This window comes from Symphalangus syndactylus, chromosome X, assembly GCF_028878055.3.
Source record: "Symphalangus syndactylus isolate Jambi chromosome X, NHGRI_mSymSyn1-v2.1_pri, whole genome shotgun sequence".
Taxonomy (NCBI): domain Eukaryota; kingdom Metazoa; phylum Chordata; class Mammalia; order Primates; family Hylobatidae; genus Symphalangus; species Symphalangus syndactylus.
Genome location: NC_072447.2, coordinates 72,992,345 through 73,019,203, shown reverse-complemented (window position 1 = coordinate 73,019,203; position 26,859 = coordinate 72,992,345). Strand labels below are relative to the sequence as shown.

At 38.1% G+C, this 26,859-nt stretch overlaps 1 protein-coding gene across 2 annotated transcripts in view; it reads right to left on the bottom strand.

Moving 5' to 3' along the window:
* Positions 1–26,859, bottom strand: part of ZC3H12B (zinc finger CCCH-type containing 12B) — a 490,484-nt gene that overhangs the window by 428,818 nt on the left and 34,807 nt on the right. The window contains exons 2-3 of one of the 2 annotated variants that reach the window (XM_063635297.1): positions 20,805–21,001; positions 20,591–20,659 (exon numbers count right to left, since the gene is read on the bottom strand). The gene's annotated coding sequence lies outside the window, so the exon portion shown is untranslated. The remainder of the gene's footprint in view (positions 1–20,590; positions 20,660–20,804; positions 21,002–26,859) is intronic. The other variant, XM_055269215.2, reaches the window with a different exon arrangement.

The following is a 26,859-nucleotide window of genomic DNA, read 5'->3' as shown; positions in this document are numbered from 1 at the left end:
ATTATCTGACAGATCTAGGAAGAGTTGTTGTTTTTCAGTCTGTTCAGCTTTTTATCTGTTGTCAGGATCGAATTACAACTTCCAAGGTCTTTACATGCCAGGCCATAAATCAGAAGTCTCTGTCTTACACTTTGAATGCATCTTTTAAACTCATGATTCTGTAACATCATGGTTTGGTCATCTGTATTGATCCACTGAGCTATGCAGATTTTCCTAATACTGATCCATTTTGTAATCTAACAAAATAAAAACATTTGACTTAACATCACCAATGATTTCATCAGAACAGCTTTTAAGTATTTGGAAGCTGTCAAGCTCATAGTGGTAGACAGAAGTTTCCCAAAATTGTAATTTTCATTTAAAAGCTCAAATTTTATCACTGGTAATAAATATTCTCAGTGTGTTGACATGACAAGCTCACTTCATTCATTTTTGAGAAAAAATGTCTGCAAAATGCCTAAGTCTGAATAACTAGTTTATCTGTTAATTGTTCCTTTAGGTTCAATTCCATAAGTAAAATGACTACATTGGCTTGCAACTCAAACACACAAGTGTTTTTTCCTCAAGGCAACCACCATATGTTTTCATGTTGCAGACATGCTTTATGTGTACTTCCCATTTTCTCACAAAGAATATTAAATGACTATGTACTCCAGGTCAAAATATAATACAATTACAACAATTTTAATTGTTTCATCAAGGACATTTTTGATGGAAACTGACTTTTTAATTTTACTTACTGTGAGTGTGTGGTATTGAAGAATACAGTAACTACTAGTACAGTTTAGTACCACTGCCATAATTTGTGCTCAGATACAGTTGTTTTTTCCCCAAGAGTGGAAATATCAAAACATTTTTTAAAAATCCAAATCATAACTTAGTAGGCCCTATATTCAAAATAGTTTTGATCTCATGGGGACCCTGGAAGTCTCATGAACTCCTGGGGGTCCTTGGACCACACTCTGAGAGCCATTTGTACACTGAGAAGAATAATGGGTTTTGCAATCAAACTTGGAGTTAACCACTGCTTCCTCTATAGGCTTTCCAGTTGTACAAACTTGTTTCATTTTTCATTATCTTCATCCCCAATGTATTAGTCAGTACTCGAATTGCTATAAAGAAATTCCCGAAACTTGGTAATTTATTAAAAAAAAAAAAGGCTTAATTGGCTCGTGGTTCCACAGGCCGCACAGGAAGTATAATGCTGACATCTGCTCAGCTTTTTGGGAGGCCTCAGGAAAGTTACAATCATGATGGAAGGCAAAGGGGGAGTGGGCACCTCTCACGGCTGAAGCAGGAGAAAGACTAAGAGGGGAGGTGCCACATATTTTTAAACAAACAACCAGATCTCATGAGAACTCTGTCATGAGAACAGCACCAAAGGAATACTGCTAACAATCCACTCCCATGATCTAATCGCCTCTCACCAGGCCCCACCTCCAACATTGGGGATTAAAATTCAACATGATATTTGGGTGGGGATACAGGTCCAAACCATACCATTCCACCCCAGGCCCCTCCCAAAGCACCTGTGCTCACATTGCAAAATACAATCATCCCTTATCAACAGTCAACAAAGTATTAACTCATTCAAGCATTAACTCAAAAGTCCAAAATCCAAAGTCTCATATGAGACAAAAGGCTAGTCCCTTCCACCTATGAGTCTGTAAAATCAAAAGCAAATTAGTTACTTCAAAGATACTATGGGGGTATAAGCATTGGGTAAATATATTCCTATTCCAAAAGAAATAAATCAGCCAAAAACAAGCGGGGCTACAGCCACATGCAAGTCCAAAACCCAGCAGGGCAGTCATTCAATTTTAAAGCTCCAAAATAATCTACTTTGAATCCATGTCTCACATCCTGGGCATGCTGATATAAGGGGTGGGCTCTCAAGGCCTTGCACAGCCCTGCCCCTGTGGCTTTGCAGGGTTCAGTCCACACAGTGGCTCTCAAGGGTTGGTGTTGAGTGTCTGCAGCTTTTCCAGGCACAAGGTGCAACCCATTGGTGGATCTACCATTCTGGAGTCTGGAGGACAGTGGCCCTCTTCTCACAGCTTCACTAGGCAGTGACCCAGTGGGAACTCTGTATAGGTGCTCCAACCCCACATTTCCCCTATGCACTGCCCTAGCAGAAGTTCTCCATGAGGGCTTTGTTCCTGCATCAGGCTTCCACCTAGACATCCAAGCTTTTCCACACATCTTCTAAAATCTAGGTGGGGGCTTCCAAGCCTCAACTCTTGGATTCTGTGCACCCACAGGTTTAACATCACATGAAAGCCACCAACAATTAACAGCTTACACGCTCATGAGCAGTGGCCCAAGATGCACCTGGGCCCTTTTGAGACACAGCTGGAGCTAGAGTTTCTGGGATGTAGAGAGCAGTGTCCCAAGGCTGCTCAGGGCAGAAGGGCACTGGGCCTGGCTCATGAAACCATTCTTCCCTCCTAGGTCTCTGGGCCTATGAAGGAAGGGGCTGCCACAAAGGTCCCTGAAGCCTTGGAGGTCTTTTTCCCATTGTCTTGGTTATCAGCAATTGCCTCATTTTCACTTATGCAAATTTCTGCAGCTGCCATGAACTTCTCCCCAGAAAATGTGTTTTCCTTTTTTATCACATGGTCAAGCTGCACATTTTCCAAACTTTTACACTCTGCTTCCCTTTTAAATATAAGTTCCATTTTTATGTCATTTGTTTGCTCACACATATGAGCATAGTCTGTTAGAAGCAGCCTGTCAACATCTTAAATGTCTTGCTGCTTAGAAATTCCTTCTGCCAGAGGATAAGGAAATAAAGGGTATTCGATTAGGAAAAGAGGAAGTCAAATTGTCCCTGTTTGCAGATGATATGATTGTATATCTAGAAAACCCCACTGTCTCAGCCCAAAATCTCCTTAAGCTGATAAGCAACTTCAGCAAAGTCTCAGGATACAAAATCAATGTACAAAAATCACAAGCATTCTTGTACAACAATCAGAGACAAACAGCCAAATCATGAGTGAACTCCCATTCACAATTGCTTCAAAGAGAATAAAATACCTAGGAATCCAACTTACAAGGGATGTGAAGGACCTCTTCAAGGAAAACTACAAACCACTGCTCAATGAAATAAAAGAGGATACAAACAAATGGAAGAAACTTCCATGCTCATGGGTTGGAAGAATCAATATCGTGAAAATGGCCATACTGCCCAAGGTAATTTATAGATTCAATGCTATCCCCATCAAGCTATCAATGACCTTCTTCAAAGAATTGGAAAAAACTACTTTAAAGTTCATATGGAAACAAAAAAGAGCCCGCATTGCCAAGTCAATCCTAAGCCAAAAGAACAAAGCTGGAGGCATCACGCTACCCGACTTCAAATTATACTACAAGGCTACAGTAATCAAAACAGCATGGTACTGGCACCACAACAGAGACATAGATCAATGGATCAGAACAGAGCCCTCAGAAATAATGCCACACATCTACAACTATGTGATCTTTGACAAACCGGACAAAAACAAGAAATGGGGAAAGGATTCCCTATTTAATAAATGGTGCTGGGAAAACTGGCTAGCCATATGTAGAAAGCTGAAACTGGATCCCTTCCTTACACCTTATACTAAAATTAATTCAAGATGGATTAAAGACTTACATGTTAGACCTAAAACCATAAAAACCCTAGAAGAAAACCTAGGCAATACCATTCAGGACATAGGCATGGGCAAGGACTTCAAGTCTAAAACACCAAAAGCAATGGCAACAAAAGCCAACATTGACAAACGGGATCTCATTAAACTAAAGAGCTTCTGCACAGCAAAAGAAACCACCATCAGAGTGAACAGGCAACCTATAAAATGGGAGAAAATTTTCGCAACCTAATCATCTGACAAAGGGCTAATATCCAGAATCTACAATGAACTCAAATTTACAAGAAAAAAACAAACAACCCCATCAAAAAGTGGGCGAAGGACATGAACAGACACTTCTCAAAAGAAGACATTTACACGGCCAAAAAACACATGAAAAAATGCTCATCATCACTGGCCATCAGAGAAATGCAAATCAAAAGCACAATGAGATACCATCTCACACCAGTTAGAATGGCCATCATTAAAAAGTCAGGAAACAACAGGTGCTGGAGAGGATGTGGAGAAATAGGAACACTTTTACACTGTTGGTGGGACTGTAAACTAGTTCAACCATTGTGGAAGTCAGTGTGGCGATTTCTCAGGGATGTAGAACTAGAAATACCATTTGACCCAGCCATCCCATTACTGGGTATATACACAAAGGACTATAAATCATGCTGCTATAAAGACACATGCACACGTATGTTTATTGCGGCACTATTCACAATAGCAAAGACTTGGAACCAACCCAAATGTCCAACAACAATAGATTGGATTAAGAAAATGTGGCACATATACACCATGGAATACTATGTAGCCATCAAAAATGATGAGTTCATGTCCTTTGTAGGGATATGGATGAAACTGGAAACCATCATTCTCAGTAAACTATTACAAGGACAAAAAACCAAACACCGCATGTTCTCACTCATAGGTGGGAATTGAACAATGAGAACACATGGACACAGGAAGGGGAACATCACACTCCGGGGACTGTTGTGGGGTAGGAGGAGGGGGGAGGGACAGCATTAGGAGGTATACCTAATGCTAAATGACGAGTTAATGGGTGCAGCACACCAACATGGCACATGGATACATATGTAACAATCCTGCACATTGTGCACATGTACCCTAAAACTTAAAGTATAATAATAATAATAATAAAGAAAAAAAAAGAAATTCCTTCTGCCAGATACCCCAAATCATCATTCCCAAGCTCAAATTTCCACAGATCCCTAGATCTGTGCATGATGCAGCCTTCCTCTTTGCTAATACATGACAAAAGTGATCTTTGCTTCGGTTTCCAATAAGTTCCTCATTTCCATGTATGACCTCCTGAGCCTGGCCTTCACTGTCAGCATTGTGAATACAACCATTTAACCAATCTTTAGCGATCTCCAAATGTTCCCTCATCTTTCTGTCTTCTTCTGAGCCCTCCACATGCTTCCAACCTTTGCCCATTACCAGGTTCCAAAATTGCTTCCACATTTTCTGGTATCTCTATAACAATGCACCACTTCTCTGTGCCAATTTTCTGTATTAGTCCATTATCTCATTGGTATAAAGAAATGCCTGACACTGGGTAATTTATAAAGAAAAGATATTTAATTAGCTCATGGTTCCACAGGCTGTCCAGGAAGCATAATGCTGGCATCTGCTCACTTCTCAGGAAACCTCAAGAAACTTAAAATCATGATGGAAGGCAAAAGGGGAGCTGGCACCTCACAAGACCAGAACAGGATGAAGAGATAGTGAGAAAGGAGGTGCTACACACTTTTAAACAAGATCTCATGAAAGCTCTATCATTATAATGGCACCAAAGGGATGGTGCTGAACCAATTATAAAGGATTCACCCCCAGGATCTAATCACGTCCCGCCAGGCCCCACTTCCAACATTGGGGATTACATTTGATCATTAGATTTGGGTGGGGACACAGATCCAAACCATATCACCCTGTTTTATTTTAATTAATAAACTTTAATTGTTGAGCAGTTTTAGGCTCATAGCAAAATTGAACAGAACATACAGATAATTCCCATATAACCCTTGCATCCACATATGCACAATCTTCCTAACTACAAACCGGTATTTGAACACTGCTAAGACTTTTTTTGTATGATCTTGGACAAACCCCTTAATCTGAACCTCAGTTTTCTCATCTAAAAAAGGAAGTTAATCATATTCACATAAAATATCATCAAGAGTAGTAGAGATACTCTGAGTAACATGTTACATCACACCTTGTCCATAGCTAGTACTCAACATCTAAAAATATAAAAGGTTTATTTTAAAAGCAACCAAATAAACTTGACAGGCTAGAATAATAGGCTAAAAATAACAAAATGAAGCACAATAGGTATGTATTAGTTTTCTATGGCTGCTGAAACAAATTACCATAAACTTGGTGGCATTAAACAACAAACACTTATTCTCCTACTGTTCTGGAAGTCAGAAATTAAAAATCAGTTTCACTTCGCCAAAATTAATGTGTCAATAGGGCCACACTCTTTCCAGAGACTCTTGACTTTTCTGGCTTCTAGAGCTGCATTCCTTGCATTCCTTTTCCCCTTCCTCCATCTTCAAAGCCATCAGTATCATATCTTGTTTTAGTCACCACATTGCCTTCGTCTTTGATCACACATCTCCTTCTGTCTCCCTCTTATAAGGACATGTATGACACCAATAGAGCTGTATTAGTCCATTCTTGCATTGCTATAAATACCTGAGAGTGGATAATTTATAAAGAAAATAGGTTTCATCGGCTCACAGTTGTGCAGGTTGTACAGGAAGCAGAGAGGCATCTGATTCTGGGAAAGCCTCAGAAAGCTTATAATCATGGTGTGAAATGGGAGAAGCCACATCACATGGCAAAATCAGGAGCAAGAGAGAGACGCAGGGAGATGCCACACACTTTTTAAACAACCAGATCTCATGAAAACTCACTAACGAAAGGACAGCAACAAAGGGATAGTGCTAAAACATTCATAAGAAATCTGCCCCCATAATCCAATCACTTCCACCAGGCCCCACCTCCAATACTGGGGATTACAGTTCAGTATGAGATATAGGTAGGACTACATATCCAAATTGTAACAGGGCCCACTCAGACTGTCTAAGGATAATCTCCCCATCTGAAGATTCTTGATTTAAAAGGGACACCTGCGGAGTCCCTTCTACTATATAAGGTAACATTCACAGGTTCCAGGGAGTAGGGCTGGATATCTTCTGGAGCCAACCACAAGGTATAAATGTAAGGTCACCATCTAGGTTAAAAAATAAACTGTTTAAAAAAAAAAAACAACTGCTTCAAGTTCAGAGTAGGGAAGAAACCTAGATAAACAGCAGATTATTTAAAAACAAGATTAGTAGATGCAATCAATGTGATCATCAGTGTGACTTGGTTACAAAAAAAGAATCCTACATCTATTTATCAAAAGAAGTAGAGGGTGCAGAATATGAGACAAGAGGCCTAGGTATATCACACTTAGAATATTATACAGCCATGTACCACACAACAATGTTTCAGTCAATGATGGACCACATACACAAAGGTGGTCCCATAAAATTATAATGGAACTGAAAAATTCCTATCCCCTTGTGACATCATAGCCACTGCAACATTGTAGCACAAGGCATTACTCACATGTTTGTGGTGATGCTGGTGGAAACAAACCTACTGTACTGCCACGCATATAAAAGTATATAGCACATAGAATTACATATAGTACATAATACTTGATAATAATAAATGACTGTTATTAGTTTATGTATTTATTATATTATACTTTTTATCATTGATTTATAGTGTACCCCATCTACTTATTTTTAAAAGTTAACTGTAAAACAGCCTCAGGGAGGTCTTTCAGATGGCATTCCAGAAGAAGGCATTGTTATCCTAGGAGATGACAGCTCCATGTGTGTTGTTGTCCCTGAAGACCTTCTACTGGGAAAAGATGTTGAGGGGGAAGGCAGTGAAACTGATTATCTTGATCCTGAATAGGCCTAGTCTAATGTATGTGTTTGTGTCTTAGCTTTTAAAAAAAAGTTTAAAAAGTAAAATATAAATAACTTTTAAAAGCTTATACAATAATATAAAAAGGAAATATTTTGTACAGCTGTACATGTGTTTTTATTTCAAGCTAAGTGTTATTACAAAAGAGTCAAAAAGTTTAAGAAAATTAAAAGTTTATAAAGTAAAAATGTTATACTAAGCTAAGATTAATTCTTATTGAAGAAAAATATTTTTAACAAATTTAGTATAGCTTCAGTGTACAGTGCTTTATAAACCTTACAGTAGTGTACAGTAATGTCGCAGGCCTTCACATTCATTCACCACTCACTCGTTGACTCACCTAGAGCCACGTCTAGCTCTGCAAGCTCCATTCATGGTAGGTATCCTATAGAGAAGTACCATTTTTAATGTTTTATACTATACTTTTATTGTCCCTTTTCTATATTTAGATACACAAATACCATTGTGTTACAATTGCCTATAGTATTCAGAACAGTAACATGCTCTACAGGTTTGTAGCCTAGGAGCAACAGGCTATACCATATAGTCTAGGTGTGTAGTAGGCTATACCATCTAGGTTTGTGTAAGTACATTCTATGATGCTCACACAATGACAAAATTGCCTAATAATGCATTTCTCAGAATATATTCCCAACATTAACACAAGACAGTAGTTTGTTACCACAGTTTAAAAAGAAACAATGAAAAACTGATGCATTTCTAAGGGGAAATAACTATGATCATGAAAGAACTAAAAAGTTTGTTCCATAAAAAATAACTAATATTTATGGTAAATATGCCAGGCACTGTTCTAAATATATTACTTATATTAGCTAATTTAATTATTTCAATAACTCTATGATGTAGATACTATGTGTTAATTGTCCCCATTTTCCAGAAGAACCAAGGCACAAATTAAGTAACTTGCTCAGAATCACATACAATAGTAAACCTCAAGGCCAGATTCAAACCCAGGCAATCCAGCTCTGGAGCCCACAAGTTAGCTATATTGCTTTACTAACATACCAGGAAATGGAAGAGCAATTTCAGAAGGCGAAAAAAAAATCCTTGAATAACTGAAGGATTATCAGGTAGAAGAGGAATTAGAATTAGTCTGTGTCATTATGGAAAGCAAGACCAAGACTAAGGGCTGAAAATTACCAATTTGAAGGAGTTCAATAGGTCATTCTGAATCTGCTTTGTGAGGTTATGTATTTCCCATTAATAGAAAAGATTAAGCAGAAGCTGAAAAAGAACACATGGTAAGCATCCTATAGAGAAGTACCATTTTTAACCTTTTATATGGTATTTTTTACCATCCATGGAGCTTGCAGGACTAGAAGTTGCTCTGGGTGGGTCAATGAGTGAGTGGCAAGTGAATGTAAGGGCATCCATCCACTGCTGAAAACGTTCTAGTATCTAGATGGAGTTCTGAGTACAAATCACTGCTAGCACTAAAGAAAACCCCACTATTGCAACCATGGTGGAAAGTAGGTCTGGGTAGTTTGCAAAAGCCCCCCCTTGAGGAACTCTTTTACTACCACCCAAAAGGGCAGTCTTATCTCCCTTTTGAGAGTACTATCATAGATGATTTTTAAAGAGAGATTATAAGATTCAGCAGTAACTTGAAAGATTTTATGAATGTTAATTTTATCCAGCAGGCTGGGAATCTTACACAGGCTAATGTAAACACTATCACTGTCACCATCCCAACGATATGTCTGGAGGCCACAGACTATATTAAGGCAATGGTTTCCAAATATTTTTAAATATGACTCATAATAGCCAATACATTTTACATCATTACTAAGTGCAAAAGTGTTTTCTAAATAGTACTTCTCCTTACTATGTCCCAATGCACTCTGATATTTTCTATTCCTATTTCAACTTTTAAAAATTACTGACCATAACACATGAAATTGATTTCATGACTCCAACCAATGGGTTTCAACTCACAGTATGAAGTATTTTGAGCTAAGAGTAGTATTTACCTGTTGCTTCCCAAGTATTTCTGAAGTTTTCTACTTACACAAACAACAGTTTTCTGTACTCTCAGTTCCTTTATTGACCTTCACCTAATCTTCCTCCATCTTAGCTTAGCTACCCTGTCCTATGTCAGATCCTAGACCTTTATCTGTAATGGATCACTTCCAAAGTCTCATTTTCATGCATACTACTTTCTATCACCCTTATCTTTACTGGCTCTCTAGAATACGAGCACTCCTAAAATTCTTTGATTGCACATCTAGTCCGTTCACCTTGCCACCTTTGACTCTCAATCGCCCCTGTGTCCTCTCATGTCTTTATTCAGTTTAGATTCTAAAGTCCATCACCTTAATTATCTCTTGTATATATCTTCAACTCCCGTGTCAGTCTCTGGCTTTGCCATTATTGCCCTGGGAAACTGTCAACTTTAGTTAAATTCAATTAACCTTTCTCCTTTTTGAAACAATTCAGTACTAAAGCCATTAGGTGGAATAAAGCAAAAGCAAGAAAGATGTCCACAGTAGGGGGTGTGCCTGTGTTGGCTTAGCATAGGGTGTCAGTGCCCTGACAGGATAAGGAGGGCATTCACCTAGAGGGCATCCTGGTATGCCAGAGCCCAAAGGAGGTGAGAAGGGCATCGATGATGAGGGAAACGCACCTGCTGTGGGTATCGGAGCTAAATGTAATGATGAGGTCATCCATTTGACTGAGAAAGCAGACCTAAAGAGAAGACTGGGTGTGTTAGAGAGGGCCAGCCAGAGCATCAGAACCCAAGTAGGATAAGGGAGGTATCCATGCTCAGGGTGCTCTGGCACGGGATATTAGAGCCCAAGCAGAGTAAGGTGGGTATCCATGTTGGAGGCCAGCCCAGCATTGGGTATCAGAGCTGAAACAATTTATGGTATTTTGTTATAGCAGCCCAAACAGACTAAGATATTCCTCATTCTTTGACTCTGATATCATTGTTACTTGGCTGTATGCTCTGTGATCATGTAGGAGAATGTCCTTGTTTGTGGGAAATATGTATTAAAATATTCAAGGGTGATAATGAATCAGGTCAGCAACTGACTCTCAAATGGTAGTTTTAAAAAGTTCTTTGTACTAGATGTCCAACGTATCCCTAAATATGTGATTCTTTCAAAATCTTTTTATTTTTTTGAGACAGAGCATAGCCCATACTGAAGTGAAATGGCACAATCATAGCTCACTGTAACCTCGAACACCTGGGCTCTAGCGATCCTGCCATCTTATACTTCCGAGTAGCTGAGATTACCAGTGCTTCAAACCAAGCCTGGCTAATTTTTTATTTTTTGTAGAGATGGGGTCTCAGCTTGTTGCCCAGGCTGGTCTTCAACCCCTGACCTCAAGTAATCCTTCAGCCTCGGCCACACAAACTGGGGTAATATAGGTGTGAGCCATTACACCCAGCCTCTAAATCTTAAGAAGAAAAACAAAATACCACAAAACCATGGTGATTTGGTTTCACATTTTTGAATTTTTTTTTATTTTTAATTTTTGTGAGTACATAGTAGGTATATATGTTTATGGGATAAATGAGATATTTTGAAACAGGCATGCAATGTCAAGTATTCACATCAAAGAGAACAGGGCATCCATCTCCTCAAGTATTTATTCTTTGTGTTACAAACAGTCCAATTACTCTCTTTTAGTTATTTTTAAATGTACACTTGTTATCATTCACTACAATCACCCTGTTGTGCTAGCAAATAGTAGGTCTTATGCATTCTTTCTATTTTTTGTATCCATCACTCATCTCTACCTTCCCACTCCCATCTCCTCACTATCCCTCTCAGTTTCTGGTAACCATCCCTCAACTATGTCCATGAGTTCAACTGATTGAATTTTTAGATCCCACAAACAAGTGAGAACATGTGATGTTTGTCGTTCTGTGCCTAGCTTATTTCATTTAATATAATGATCTCTAGTTCCATCTACCTTGTTGCAAATAAGAAGATCTCATTCTTTTTATGGCTGAATAGTACTCCGTTGTATATAAGTACCATGTTTTCTTTATCCCTTCATCTATTGATGGACACTTAGGTTGCTTCCAACTCTTAGTTATTGTGAAAAATGCTGCAAGAAACACGAGAGTGGAACTATCACTTAAATATACAGATTTCCATTCTTTGGGTATATACCCAGCAATGGGGCTGCTGGATCATATAGTACCTCAATTTTCAGTTTTCTGAGGAGCCTCCAAACTATTCTGCATAGTGGTTGTAATAACTTACGTTCCCACCAACAGTGTGCAAGGGTTCCCTTTTCTTTACACCCTCACGACCATTAGTTATTCTCTGTCATTTAAATACAAGCCATTTTAACTGGAGTGAGATGGTATCTCATTGTAGTTTTTATTTGTATTTCTCTGATGATCAATGACGTTGAGCACCTCATATGCCTGTTTGCCATTTGTATGTCTTCTTTTAAGAAATGCCTATTAAAATATTTTGCCCATTTTTGATCAGATTATTAGATTTTTTTCTATAGAGTTGTTTGAGCTCCTTATATATTCTGCTTATTAATCTCTTGTCAGATTCATACTTTGCAAATATTTTCTCCCATCCTGTGGATTGTCTCTTCACTTTGTTGGTTGTACCCTTTGCAGTGCAGAAGCTTTTTAATTTGATGTGATCCCATTTGTTTATTTTCACTTTGGCTGCCTGTGCTTGTGGAGTACTGCTCAAAAAATCTTTGCCCAGACCAATGTCCTGCAGATTTTCTCCAATGTTTTCTTGTAATAATTTCATATTTTGAGGTGTTAGATTTAAGTCTTTCATCCATTTCAATTTGATTTTTGTATATGGCAAGAGTAGGGGTCTAGTTTCATTCTTCTGCATATGGATATCCAGTTTCCCCAGCACCACTAATGGAAGAGACTGTCTTTTCTCCAGTGTATGTTCTTAGCATCTTTGTTGAAAATGAGTTCAGTCTAAGATTGCAGATTTAATTCTGCGTTCTCTATTCTGTTCCATCAGTCTGTGTGTCTGTTTTTATTCCAGTACCATGGTGTTTTGGTTACTATGGTTCTGTAGTCTAATGTAATTTGAAGTCAAGTAATGTGATTCCTCTAGTTTTCTGCTTTTTGCTTAGAATAGCTTTGCATATTCTGGGTCTTTTGTCATGCCACATAAAGTTTAGGATTGTATTTTCTATTTATGTAAAGAATGTCATTGGTATTTTGATAGGGATTGCATTGAATCTGTAGAGTACTGGGAGTAGTATGGACATTTTAACAATATTGATTCTTCCAATCCATGAGCATGGAATATTTTTTCCATATTTTGGTGTCCTCTTCAATTTCTTTCATCAGAGTTTTATAGTTTTCATTACATCAGTCTTTCACTTCTTTGGTTAATTTGAGGTGTTTAATTTTATGTGTGGCTATTGTAAATGGGATTACTCTTTCAGTTTCTTTTTGAGATTGTTCACTGCTGGCATATAGAAATGCTACTGAATGTTGTTATGTCGATCTTGTATCCTGCAACTTTACTGAATTTTTCATCACTTCTAGTAGATTTCTTGTGGAATTTAAAGGTTTTTCTAAATATAAGATCATATCATCTGCAAACAAGGATAATTTGATTTCTCCCATTCCAATGTAGATGCCCTTTATATCTTTCTCTTGTCTCATTGCTCCAGCTAGGAATTTCAGTAATGTGTTGAATAACAGTGGTGGCAGTGGGCATCCTTGTTGCGTTCCAGAGTCTAGAGGAAAAGCTTTCAGTTTTCCCCCATTTAGTATGAAACCAGCTGTGGGTCTGTCATATATGGCTTTTATTATCTTGAGGAAAGTTCCTTCTATCCCCTGTTCTTTTGCAGGTTCCCATCATGAAGTGATGTTGAATTTTATCACATGCTTTTTCCACATCAATTGAAATGACCATATGTTTTTTATCCTTCATTCTGTTGATATGATGTACATCATTGATTGATATGTGTATTTTGAACTATTCTTGCATCCCAGAGATAAATCCAATTTGGCCGTGGTGAATGATCTTTCTAATATATTGTTGAAGTCAGTTTGCTAGAGTTTGTTGAGGATTTTTGCACCAACGTTCATCAACAATATTGACCTCTGGTTTTATTTCTTTGATATGTCTTTGTCTGGTTTTGGTAGGGTAATACTGACCTCATAGAATGATTGTGGAAGTCTCTCCACTTCCTCTAATTTTGGGAATAGTTCGAGTAGGATTGCTTTTCGTTCTTTAAAGGTTGGGTAGAATTCATCAGTGAAACCATCAGGTCCCAGGCTTTTCTTTATTGGTAGACTTGTTATTACAGCTTTGATCTCATTACTTGTTATTGATCTGTTCAGGTTTTGGATTTCTTTCTGGTTCAAACTGGATAAGTTGTATGTGTCTAGGAAACTGTCCATTTCTCCTAAATTTTCCATTTTACTGACATATAGTTGCTCATCATAGCCACTAATGATCCTCTGAATTTCTGCACTATCAGTTGTAATGTATCCTTTTTCATTTCTAATTTTATTAGTATCTTCTCTCCTTTTTCTTAGTTTGGCTAAACGTTTGTAAATTTTGCTTAACTTTTCAAAAAAGTAACTTTTTGTTTCCTAGGTTGTTTGCATTGTTTTCTTCATTTCAATTTTATTCATTTCTACTCTGATCTTTATTATCAATTTTATTCTACTAATTTTGGGTTTGGGTTGTACTTGTTTTTCTAGTCCTTTAAGATGAATCACTAGATTATTTATTTCAAAGGTTTCCTCCTTTTGATGTAGACACTTATAGATATATACTCCTCATTAGGACTGCTTTTGCTGTATCACATAGGTTTTGGTATGTTGTGTTTCCATTTTCATTTGTTTTAAGACATTTTTCAATTTCCTTCTTAATTTCTTCATTGACCACTGGTCATTCAGGAGCACACTGTTTAATTTCCATGTTATTTGTGTAGTTTCCAAAATTCCTCTTGTTATTGATTACTAGTTTTACTCCATTGTGGTCACAGAAGATGTTTGATATTATTTCAATTTTTTGAGACTTGTTTCATGACCTAACTTACGGTCTATCCTTGAGAATGATCCATGTGTTGAGAAAAAGAATGTGTATTCTGCAGCTATTGGATGACATGTTCTATAAATATCTATTAGATCCATTTGGTCTACAGTTTAGATTAAGTCTGATTATTTTTGTTGGTTTTCTGTCTGGAAAATCTGTCCAATGCTGGAAGTGGGGTGTTGAAGTCTCTAGCTATTATTGTATTGAGGTCTATCTCTCTCTTTAGCACTAATAATATTTGCTTTATATACCTGGATGCCCCAGTGTTGGGTGCATACATACTTTAAATTGTTACATCATCTTGTTGAATTGACCCCTTTATCATTTTATAGTGATCTATGTTTCTTCTTATAGTTTTTGTCTTGAAATCTATTTTGTCTGATGTAAGTATAGCTATTCTTGCTCTTTTTTGGTTTCCATTGGCATTGAATATCTTTTTCCATCCCTTCATTTTCAGACTATGTGTGTCTTTATAGGTAATATGTGTTTCATGTAGGCAACCGATCAATGGATCTTCTTTTTTCATCCAATCAGCCTCTCTACATCTTTTGATTCAGGAGTTTAGTCCATTTACATTTGATGTTATTATTGATAAATAAGAACTTACTCATGTCAGTTTGATATTTGTTTTCCAGTTGTTCTGTGATCTTCCCTTTCTTCTTCCTTTTCTTGCTGTCTTTCTTTACTGAAGGTGACTTTCTCTGGTGATATAACTTATTTTATTTTCATTTTTTGTGTATCCATATGTTTTTTAGTTTGAGGTTTACCATTAGGATTGCAAAACTATCTTGTAATCCATTATTCTAACCTGATAACTACTTAATGGTCTTTGCATTAAAAAAAAGCAAAAAGAAAATTAATAGAAACTCTATTACTTAACTTTGTCCCCCTGCTTTTTAACTTTTTACTGTTTTATTGATACCTTATTATACTGTCTATGTCTTAAAAAATTGTCTTAGTCATTATTTATGATTGATTCATCATTTAGTCTTTCTACTTAAGATATGAGTAGTTTACACACCACAGTGACATGTTATAATATTCTGTGTTTTTTTGTGTACTTACTATTACCAGTGAGTTTTGTACCTTCAGGTGATTACTTGTTGCTTATTAACATCTTTTTCTTTCTAGTTGAATTACTCCCCTTAGCATTTCTTGTAGGATAGGTCTGTTATTGGATTAAATCCCTTAGCTTTTATTTGTCTGGCAAAGCCTTTGTTTCTCCAGGTTTGAAGGATATTTTCACCAGATACACTATTCCAGGGTGAGAGTTTTTTTCCTTTTGTACTTTTAATATATCATGCCCTCTCTCCTGGCCTGTAAGGTTTCCACTGAAATGTCTGCTGCCAGATATTTTGACATTCCATTGTATGTTAATTGTTTCTTTTCTCTTGCTGCTTTTAGGATTTTTTCTTTATCCTTGACCTTTGGGAGTTTATTAAATACCTTGAGGTAGTCTTCTTTCAGTTAAATCTTCTTGGTGTTCTATAAACTTCTTGTACTTGATATTAATATCTTTTTCTAGGTTTGAGACTTCTCTGTTACTATCTTTTTGAATAAACTTTCTACCCCTATCTCTTTCTTTCTCTACCTCTTCATTAAGGTCAATAACTACTAGATTTGCCCCTCTGAGGATATTTTATAGATCCCATAGTTGTGCTTCATTGTTTTTTTTCTTTTGTCTTCTCTAACTGTGTACTTTCAAATAGCCTGTCTTCAAGCTCATTACTCTTTCTTCTGCTTGGTCAATTGTGCTGTTGTGAGACTCTGATGCATTCTTTAGTTTGTCAGCTGAATTTTTCAGTGCCAGAATTTCTGCTTAATTTTTTAAAATTATTTTAATTGCTTCATTAAATATATCTGAGATAAATCTGAATTCCAACTCTGTGTTATCTTCAATTTCTCTAAGTTTCCTCAACACAGCTATTTTGAATTCTCTGTCTGAAAGATCATATATTCCTGTTTATTGGGATTGGCCCCTGGCGGTTTATTTAGTTCACTTGGTGAGGTCATGTTTTCCTGGGTAGTGTTGATGCTAGTATATGTTCTTTGGTGTCTGGGTATTGAAGAGTTAAGGATTTAATGTAGTCTTCACTGTCCGAGCTTGTTTGTTCTTTTCCTTCTTGGGAAGGCTTTCCAGATATTTGAAAGTACTTATGTGTTGTATTCTAATCTGTATCTGCTTTTGTGGGCAACCGAAGCCCAGTAACACAGTCGTTCTTGCAGACTTATAGAGGTACTGCCTTGATGGTCTTGGACAAGATTCAGAAAAATTATTTGGATTACTAGGAAAATACTTGTTCTTTTCCCTTTCTTTCTCCCACACAGAGTCTCTTCCTGCACTCTGAGCCACTTATAGGTGGGGGTAGAGTGACACAAGCACCCCTGTGGCCACGATCACTATGACTATGCTGGGTCAGACCTGAATCCAGTATAGTACTAGGCCTCGCCCAAGGCCTGATGTAACCACTCCTTGGTTACTGCCTATGTTCATTCCAGGCCCTGCAGCTCTTTAATCAGAAGGTGGCAAAGCAAGCCAGGCCAGGCCTGCATCCTTCCCTTCAGGGTAGTGAGGTCTCTCGGGTCCCAGGTGGGTCCAGAAGTGCCATCCCGGTGTCAGAGACTGAAGTAAAAAACCTTAGACGTCTATCTAGTGTTCTCTTGTACTGCTACTGAGTTGGCATTCAAACCACACGACACAGTCATTATGTAAAGTGAAATAAGCCAGGCATAGAAAGAGAAACATCACATTTTCACTTCTTTGTGGTATCTAAAAATCAAAACAATTGAACTTGTAGAGATAGAGAGTAGAAGGATGGTTATCAGAGGCTGAGAAGGGTAGTAGGGGTTTTGGGGAAATTGGGGATGATTAATGGGTACAAAAATTAGAAATAATGAGTGCACCCTAATATTTGATAGCAAAAAATGGTGACTATAATGAATAATAATTTAATTGTACATTTTTAATTAACTAAAAAAGTATAATTAGATTGTTTTAATACAAAGGATAAATGCTTGAGGGTATGGATGACCTATTTTCCATGATGTGACTATTATGTGTTACATGCCTATATCAAAATATCTCATGTACCCCATTACTATACATACCTACTATGTACCCACAAAAATTAAAAATTAAAACAAAAGAAAATTCCTCCAAAGAGTTGTGTATTCTCCGCATCTCCATACCATGTATTGCCACTCTCTTGTCACACTTCAATCAATCGTTGATTTCAAGTCTCCACTGAGATATCTCTCACTAAGGTCACTGATAATCTCCATATTGTCAAATCCTATAGTCAATCCTCAAATCACATCTAGCTTGATCGCTCAGCAACATTTGTGACAATTGATTATGCCCTCATTCTAGAAATACTTACTTCACTTGGATTTCATGACAATTATTTCTTCTTATGTTCCTCCTACCTTACTAGCTACTCATTCTTATCTCCTTCACTCGATTCTTTTACTTCCTGAACTTGAAAGGTTGGAATGTGCCAGAGCTGATCCTTGGACTCATTCTCTATGTATACTTATTCACTAAGTCATTGTACTGAGTCTCACAGCTGTATTTACAATTTATAATATGATGACTTCTAAATTTATATCTCCATCCTTGAAATACATATTTGTAAATCCAACTGTAATAGACATTATCACTCACATATCTCAAACTTAACATTAATTCCCAGCCCTAGTCCTACCAAACCTGGTCTTTCTCCATTGTCTCCCTTCTTGGTAGATGCTGCCACCACTAACTTTGTTGCTTAGGATAAAATCCTTGGAACAACCCTTGAATCTCTCTCACATTCAAATGCAATCCATCACCAAATCTTGTTAGTTTCACCATTAATATATATCCAGAATCTCTGGAACAAGATGTTGTAAACTTACTCTTCCATGCTACCATCCTCTAAATTCAACTAAATACTCTGTAAATTACTGAACAGAAAAAATAAAAGGACTCTGAAATATGGTAAGAAACTATATAAGTTAGCAATCTAAAGGTTTGAGGAACAAAAATGCTATGAGTTCCCTGAGTTTTCTTTTTACCTCCTAAATATCCCAGACGAGGCACTGGGGAGACCTGCAATCCAGAACTGCCCACAGGCATAAACAACAACAACAAAAACAAAAACAAATTTAACCTTGCTTTCTCTGGCCTATGTTCTAGTAAAAAGCCCAACAGAGACCTAGTGGAGAGCCCCAACTCCTATTCTACAATCAAGGTACCCGAGAACACCCTGATTTGCACAGACAGGCAGCTGCAAAGCTCCTGGAAAATCCAGCTTCCACCCACAACGAGGTCATCAGCAGGTGAGCTGATCTGCCCACATGAGCAGCTTCAGAACCCTGATGGGCCATCTTAACTCCTGATCCGCAACTAGGACACTGACAGCTCACAGGAGTAGCAGTGAAGCTCTAGCAGTCCAACCCAACCCTGGCTCAACACCTGTAGTGCTTGCAGGCTGGTCTACCTGCAGTGGAAGCAGAGAAGGGCTGGTCCACCCAATTTCCATTCAAACCCAGGGCACCACCATCTCCTAGTCTTCTATTAATTGGCACAAGAAGACTCAGTGCCAGTAGCTTCTGCCTCAGCCCCTGAAGGATAAGGTGACTCAGTGACACCAGGTGGCCCAGCAGAGTGCTTTGTGCCATGGCAGATGGCACTAGTAGGGAATAAATGGGAGCTGCAGCACCATCAGAAAGACAAAACACATCAGAATGGCTCTGAAAACTAAACTGTCATTAGACCTAAGACCCACAAAAAAATAGGCTAGAACCTATATTCTAAACCTAAACAGGATCATTGCTTGCTAAAATAGATTTAAGAATCAAGAGATTCCTAAAATAGTAACCAAAATATTCATGATAAAATGGAAAATCATTCCTTATGCAATGAACTAGGAAAACTACAATTTGACTGAGAAAAGATAATTAACTGATACTAATACCAAGATTATTCTGAAGTTGGAGTCACCTGATAAGTTACAACTGATAAGAAAGTTAACTTTCATAAAAGTGCTTCAACAAGTTATTAAAAATATCTTTAAACAAATGCAAACAGAGTATCTCAACAAAGATATAGGAATTGTTTATTTTTAAAAAAGAACCAAATGTAAATTATAAAATTAAAAAAATACAACAGCCAAAATAAAATTTAAAACTCACCAGATGGACTCAATACTAGATTAGAGGTGAGGAACAGAATCAGTGAAGTTAAAGACATATCAACAAAACTTATTCAATCCAAACAAAGAGAAAATAGCATGAAAAAGAAACAAAAAGAAGAAAGCCTCAGGGATCTGTGGAACAATAACAAAAGACAGGACAACTGTCTGTTATCATCAGAATCCCAGTAGGAGATGAGAAAGAATGTGGGGCTGAAATAGTATTTAAATAATAACAGGAAACAGGGGTAACAAGCCAGGCATGGTGGCTCATTCCTGTAATCCCAGTGCTTTGGAAGATTGAGGTGGAAGAATTGCTTGAGGCCAGGAGTTTGAGACCAGCCTGGGCAACATGGTGAGACCCGATCTCTACAAAAATGAAACAAAAATCAGCCAGTCATGGTGGCACATGCCTGTAGTCTTAGCTACAGGGTCACTTGAGCCCAGGAGTTCAAGGCTACAGTTAGCTCTGATCGCACCACTGCACTCCAGCAGCCTAGGTGATAGAGCAAGACCCTGAAGAAAGAAAAAGAAAGAAAGAAGAAACAAAAAGAAAACAAATAATAAAATAGAGACTGGTGATGTCAGGAAGACGGCAGAATAGAAAGTCAGAAAACTTCTTCCCCCAAGGAGACACCAAGTCAACAAGCAAAAATACACAGATCAATTCCCTTCAAGAGAAATCCAGAAACTAGTTAAAAGGCTCCTGCATCACAGACAAGCTAAAACCAGCCACACTGAAGCTGGTAGGAAAATTCATGGTACTCACTCGCCATGGTCTCTGTGCCCAGCTTAGCATAGCATGATCAGCAGAAAACTCCCAATTCTTAGCTTCTTCCTAGAGAGAAAAAGAAGACTTTTTAGGGGGAAGGCTGAGGAAATAATTTCTGTCTTTCCTGTATCTGGAGACTCGTGAAAAAGTGTGCTAGGTTGAAGGCTACTGAGAACAAGGGCAAAAGTTTAGGCAAAAAGCACTCACTCACCATACTCCCTCCTCCCAGCTCGGCATAGAACAAGAGGGTGAAAACTCCCAATTCTCAGCTTCTCTCTAGGAAGGGAAAAAGTTGTGGCATGTGTCCCACATTCTGTCTTTTTGGGGGGACTGCTTGAGAAATGGGTTTCTGTCTCATCTCTCTCAGAAGGTGGACAGGGCTGGCATAGTCTAGATGTCTGGGGGATGCTGAAAACAAAAGAGATGTAAGTGATTTGCTGCTATTCCATAGGACATGCAGTAGAGAAGACAGATGTTAACACAGCTCAAAGGCTTCTTGCTTAGGGAGGGGAGACAGAAGAGTAAAGTGTATGTTCAACATTATAGCTTTTTGGGGTCTGACCAAGAAACTACTTTTACTTTAAAACAAGCTTTAATCTATTTTACTAGATTAAAAGCACTGATATGGTTCAGTACACTCTAGAAGCTTGGGGGAAAACTAAGAACTAAAGAGAGATGTGAACTAATATATCTCTTTAATTGAAAATTTGCATATACAAGTCCAGAGAAGAAATATACACATAAAATGTCTCAGAGACCTCAAAATCTCTAATTAGGCTGATTTGTGAAGGTCTTTCCTTGCACAAAGCCCATCTATAAAGATTTGGCAAGGTGGTCATTTTCTTAAATGCATGGATCCAACATAAAGGTACAAAGCAAACAAAGAAACAAGGAAACATGGCACAAAGCCAGAACAACAAAATAAGTCTCCAGGAGCTGACCCTAAAGGAGATATATGAATTATCTGACAAACAATTCAAATATCCATCATAAAGATGCTCAACAAGCTCAGAACAATATGATACATAAATAAAATGAAAGTAACAAATCAACTGAAAACATAAAAAGACCCAAATAGAAAATTTTGAGCTAAAGAATACAATAAGTGAACTGAAAAATTCACTAGACAGTTTCAATATCACACTTGATCAACCAGAAGAAAGAAGCTGCAAACTCAAATACAGGTAATTTGAAATTATTAGAGAAACAAAAATAATAAAAAAGAAGTGCAGAAAGTCTAAAAGGACTTATGGGACACAATCAAGTGAATCAATATATGCATTATGATATTAAAAGTAAAAGAAGAGACATAAAGGGACAAACATTTACTTAAAGAAATAATGGCCTAAATATCCCAAATCTGGGAAAGAATATGGACATCCAGACTCAAGAGGCCCAACAGAACCCAACTAACAGGAAACCAAAGGACTTCGAACTGACTACATTATGACTAAATTGTCAAATGTCAAAAACAAAGAGAAAATTTTTAAAGAAGAAGTGGCTCATGACATACAAGAGAGTCTCATAAAACTATCAGTAGATTTATCAGCAGAAACCTTGCAGGTCAGAAAGGAATGATATGACAGATTTGAAGTAATAAAAAAAACCTGTTAACTAATAACATTATATCCAGAAAAACTGTCTTTCTAAATAGGAGAAATGATTTCCCATATAAACAAAAGCAGAGAGAGTTCATCACAACTAGATGTGCCTTATGAAAAAATGCTAAAATGAGTCCTTTGAAGTTGATATGAAAAGATAATAGAAAACAGCACAAAGACAAATGAAAACACCTCCACTGCTAAAAGTAAACATATAGACAAAACAAAATATTGTAATACTGGAGAAGCTGGGCAAGATGGCTGACTAGATGCATCCAGGTGAACCAGCTGCCACTGAGGGACTGGGACAACTGGTGCACTCCTAGCAGATCTTCAGAGGTATGGTGCTAAGAGTGGATGGAGGAAAGACCAGAAGCTTGGCTGAAGGAGGAGGAAGCTGGGAACCCTGCACAGGGCTACAGTGTGCCAGGACTTGTTCTTGGCCTCCAATAACTCTGGGAGAATGGGTGAGTTGAACTGGCAAGAAGCAACATGCTCTACAATGGGCTTCTGGAATTCTGGTAGGATGAGACCCCTCTCCCACCACGGACACTTGAGTTGGCAGGGAAAGCCATTAGAGAAGTGGTAGGGGCAGCACTCCAGTTGGTGTAGAGCCCAGAGGGTTTGATGCGGGAATGTCTATAGTGAAGTGCAGCCAGGGATGGCCATCTTCCTAGGCTCAACTCGCTTCCATAGGAAACTTTAGCTCTAGGGGAACTGTTATACCTGAACTCTACAGAATTTTCTTGCCCATTACACAAAACCAGTCCAATCTGAACACCCCTTGGTCTGCTGGCCTCTCCCAGGGCCCCAGCCTGGCTGCACTTGCTTGCAGTGTGGCTTCAGGTGCCCTGGGGGCCTACATTATAGCTCTTGCACTGATGAACCATGCCTGACCAGAAAAGAGTTCCAGCAGAGTGGTCCCCACAGACACATAACAGCCTGTCTCCTCCCACATTCCACTGCAGCTTCCTACGAGAGCATGGCCACCCCCACATTGCTTTGCCACTATGCATGTGCATGGACAGACTTCGCCTTCTCTGTCCCACCAGCATGTGTGTGTGCGTGCGTGTGTGTGTGCGTGTGTGTGTTTGTATATGTACACCTTGCACTGCCACTGCTGCCAGTGCGATTGCATTCTTCCTCACGTCCCCCAACCATACCGCCATTGCAGTAAGAGTCTTTGCAGGCACAGAGCCTGTCAGCACCACTCATATCAGCATCTTGCCTCTGGGCTAACACTGCCACTGGAGTGAAACTAGGCTCAGAAAACAGAGGACACTCTGCCACCCTGAGAGGCCACCTCCACCTGTGTGAATGTGCACAGGGGGCACACACAGTACTGCTTCTGCCAACACCCCACCTCTGTCCTGACACCAACACTGGCATGACCAGGTGCACAGTAACAAGTAGGGATCTCCCCAGTGCCCAAGGCATGCTACCTCCTCTGCTTTTGCAAACATCCATATGGAGGCCTGCACCCTGGCACCTGCTAATGCCCTGTGGTAGCCAACAAGCATGCACCCCACCATGTTGCTGCTGCCACTGCTGCTAGGACATGTGAACAAGAACAGATCTCACTGACACAGCCCTATGAAATTCTCTGGCTGCCACCACCCATCAGAGTGAGCCCTGCCCCCCAATATCTTCAGAAACAAAGCAAGTTGACTGTACCCACCAAATACCACAAACTATCAAGGTCATCAAATAGGATAAAAGAAAAAAAACTCATCTATAGGACAGCAACCTCAAACACTAAACGAACATCAGCCCATAAAGATGAGAAAGAACCAGCACAAGAAACCTGACAGCTCAAAAACCCAGAGTGCTTTCTTTGCTGCAAATTATCACACTAGCCTTGTAGCAAGGGTTCTGAACCAGGCTGAGATGGTTGAAATTACAGAAACAACATTAGAAATGTGGACTGGAATGTTACAGAAACTGATAGGCAAAATAGCCAGTACAGAAAAGAATATAACTAACCTGATAGAGCTGAAAACACATGCTACAAGAATTTCATAATGCAATCACAAGTATTAATAGCAGAATGGACCAAGAGGAAGAAAGAATCCGAGAGCTTGAAGACTGCCTTTCTGAAATAAGACAGTCAGAAAAGAATAATGAAAAAAGAATGAAAAGCAATGAACAAAACCTCTGAGAAATATGAGATTATGTAAAGAGACCAAATCCATAACCCACTGGTGTCTCTGAGATGAAGAGAATGGAAGCAACTTGGAAATTATATTTCAATATATCATTCATGAGAACCTTCCCAACTTAGCTAGGGAGGTCAATATTCAAATTCAAGAAATGCAGAGAACTCACACGAGATAATTCACAAGAAGATCATCATCAAGACACATAACCATGAGATTCTCCAAGGTCGAAATGAAAGAAAAAATGTTAAAGGCAGCTAGAGAGAAAGGTCAGGTCACATACAAATAGAAGCCCATCAGACTAACAGTGGACGTCTCAGCAGGAACCCTACAAGCCAGAAGAAATTGGGAGCCAATATTCAACATTCTTAAAGAAAAGAAATGCCAATCAAAATTTTCATATCCAGCAAAACTAAGCTTCATATGCAAACAAGAAATAAGATCCTTTCCAGAAAAGCAAATGCTTAGAGAATTCATTACCACCAGATCTGCCTTACAAGAGCTCCTGAAGGAAACACTATATATCAAAAAGAAAGATCATTACAAGCCACTTCAAGAACACGTTTAAGTACATAGACCAGTGACAATAAAAAGCAACCACAAAAGCAAGTCTGTAAAATAACTAGCTAACATAACGACAGGAGAAAATCCACACATATCAATATCAACCTTGAATGGAAATGGGCTAAATTCCCCAACTAAAAGGCACAGGCAGGCTGGATAAAGAAGCAAGGCCCAATGGTATGCTGTTTTCAAGAGACCCATCTTCCATACAATGACACCAATAGGCTCAAAATAAAGGATGGAGAAAAATCTACTAAGAAAATTAAAAAAAAAAAGAAAAAAAGCAGAGGTTGCAATCCTAGTTTCAGAGAAAACAGATTTCAAACCAACAAAGATCAAAAAGAACAAAGAAAGGCATTATATCATGGTAAAGGGTCCAATTTAACAAGATCTAACTATCCTAAATCTATATGCACCTAACACAGGTGCATTCACATTCATAAAGCAAGTTCCTTGAGACCTATGAAGAGACTTTGTTTCACACACAATAATAGTGCAACACTTCAACACCCTACTGCCAATATGAAAAAAAAAAATCATTGAGGTTAAAAAAAATAACAAAAAAATTCAGGACCTGAACTCAACACTTGACCAAATGGACCTAAAACACATATACAGAACTCTCTACCAAAAGACAACAGAGTATACATTATTTTCATTGCCACATGATACATACTCTAAAATCAACCATGCAATTGGACATAAGACAACCCTCAGCAAACTCAAAAAAAAAAAAAAAAAAAAAAACCAGAAATCATACCAACCACACTCTTGGACCACAACACAATAAAAATAGAAATCAAGGCTAAGGAAATTGCTCAAAATCATACAATTATATAGAACTTAGACAAGCAGCTCCTGAACCACTCTTGGGTAAATAATCAAATTAAAGCAGACATCAAGAAGTTCTTTGAAACTGATGAAAACAAAGACACAACAAACCAGAATCTCTGGGACACAGCTAAGGCAGTGTTAAAAGGGAAATTTATAGCACTAAACACCACATCAAAAAGTTAAAAAGATCTCAAATTAACAACCTAACATCACAATTTCAAGAACTACAGAAGCAAGAGAAAACCAGTTTCAAAGCTAGCAGAAGACAAGAAATAACCAAAATCAGAGATGAAATAAAGGAGATTGAGATACAAAAAAAAAAAACATACAAAACATCAGTGATCCCAAAAGTTGAAAAAACTAGACTGACCAGTAGCTACATTAATAAAGAAAAAAAGAAAGAAGATCCAAATAAATACAATCAGAAATGACAAAGGGAACATTACCACTGACCTCACAGAAATAAAAATAACCATCAGGAGCTACAATGAACAACTCTATGCACATAAACTAGACACTCTAGAAGAAACTGATAAATTACTGAACACATACAACCTCACAAGACTGAAAATAAAAAAGACATTGAATCCCTGAAAGACCAATAACGAGCTCTGAAATTTAATTAGTAATAAATAGCCTACAAACAAACAAACAAACAAAAAGCCATGATTCACAGCTGAGTTCTATGAGATGTACAAAAAAAAAGAAAATCTGTACCACTCCCACAAAAACTGTTCCAAAAATTAAGAACGTGAGGCTCATCCCCAACTATTTATATGAAGTCAGCATCATTTTGATGCCAAAGCCTGGCAGAGACACAAAAAATAAAACTTCAGGCCAATATCCTTGATGAACATAGCTGCAAAAATCTTCAACAAAATACAGGCAAACTGAATCCAGCAGCATATCAAAAGGCGAATCCATCATGATCAAGTAGGCTTCATCCCTGGGATGCAAGGTTGGTTCAACACATGCAAATCAATTCGTGCAATTCATCACATAAAAAGAACTAAGGACAAGCATCACATGATTATCTGAATAGATGAAGAAAAGGCTTTCAATAAAATTCAACATTGCTTCATGTTAAAAACTCTCAATAGAGTAGGAGGAC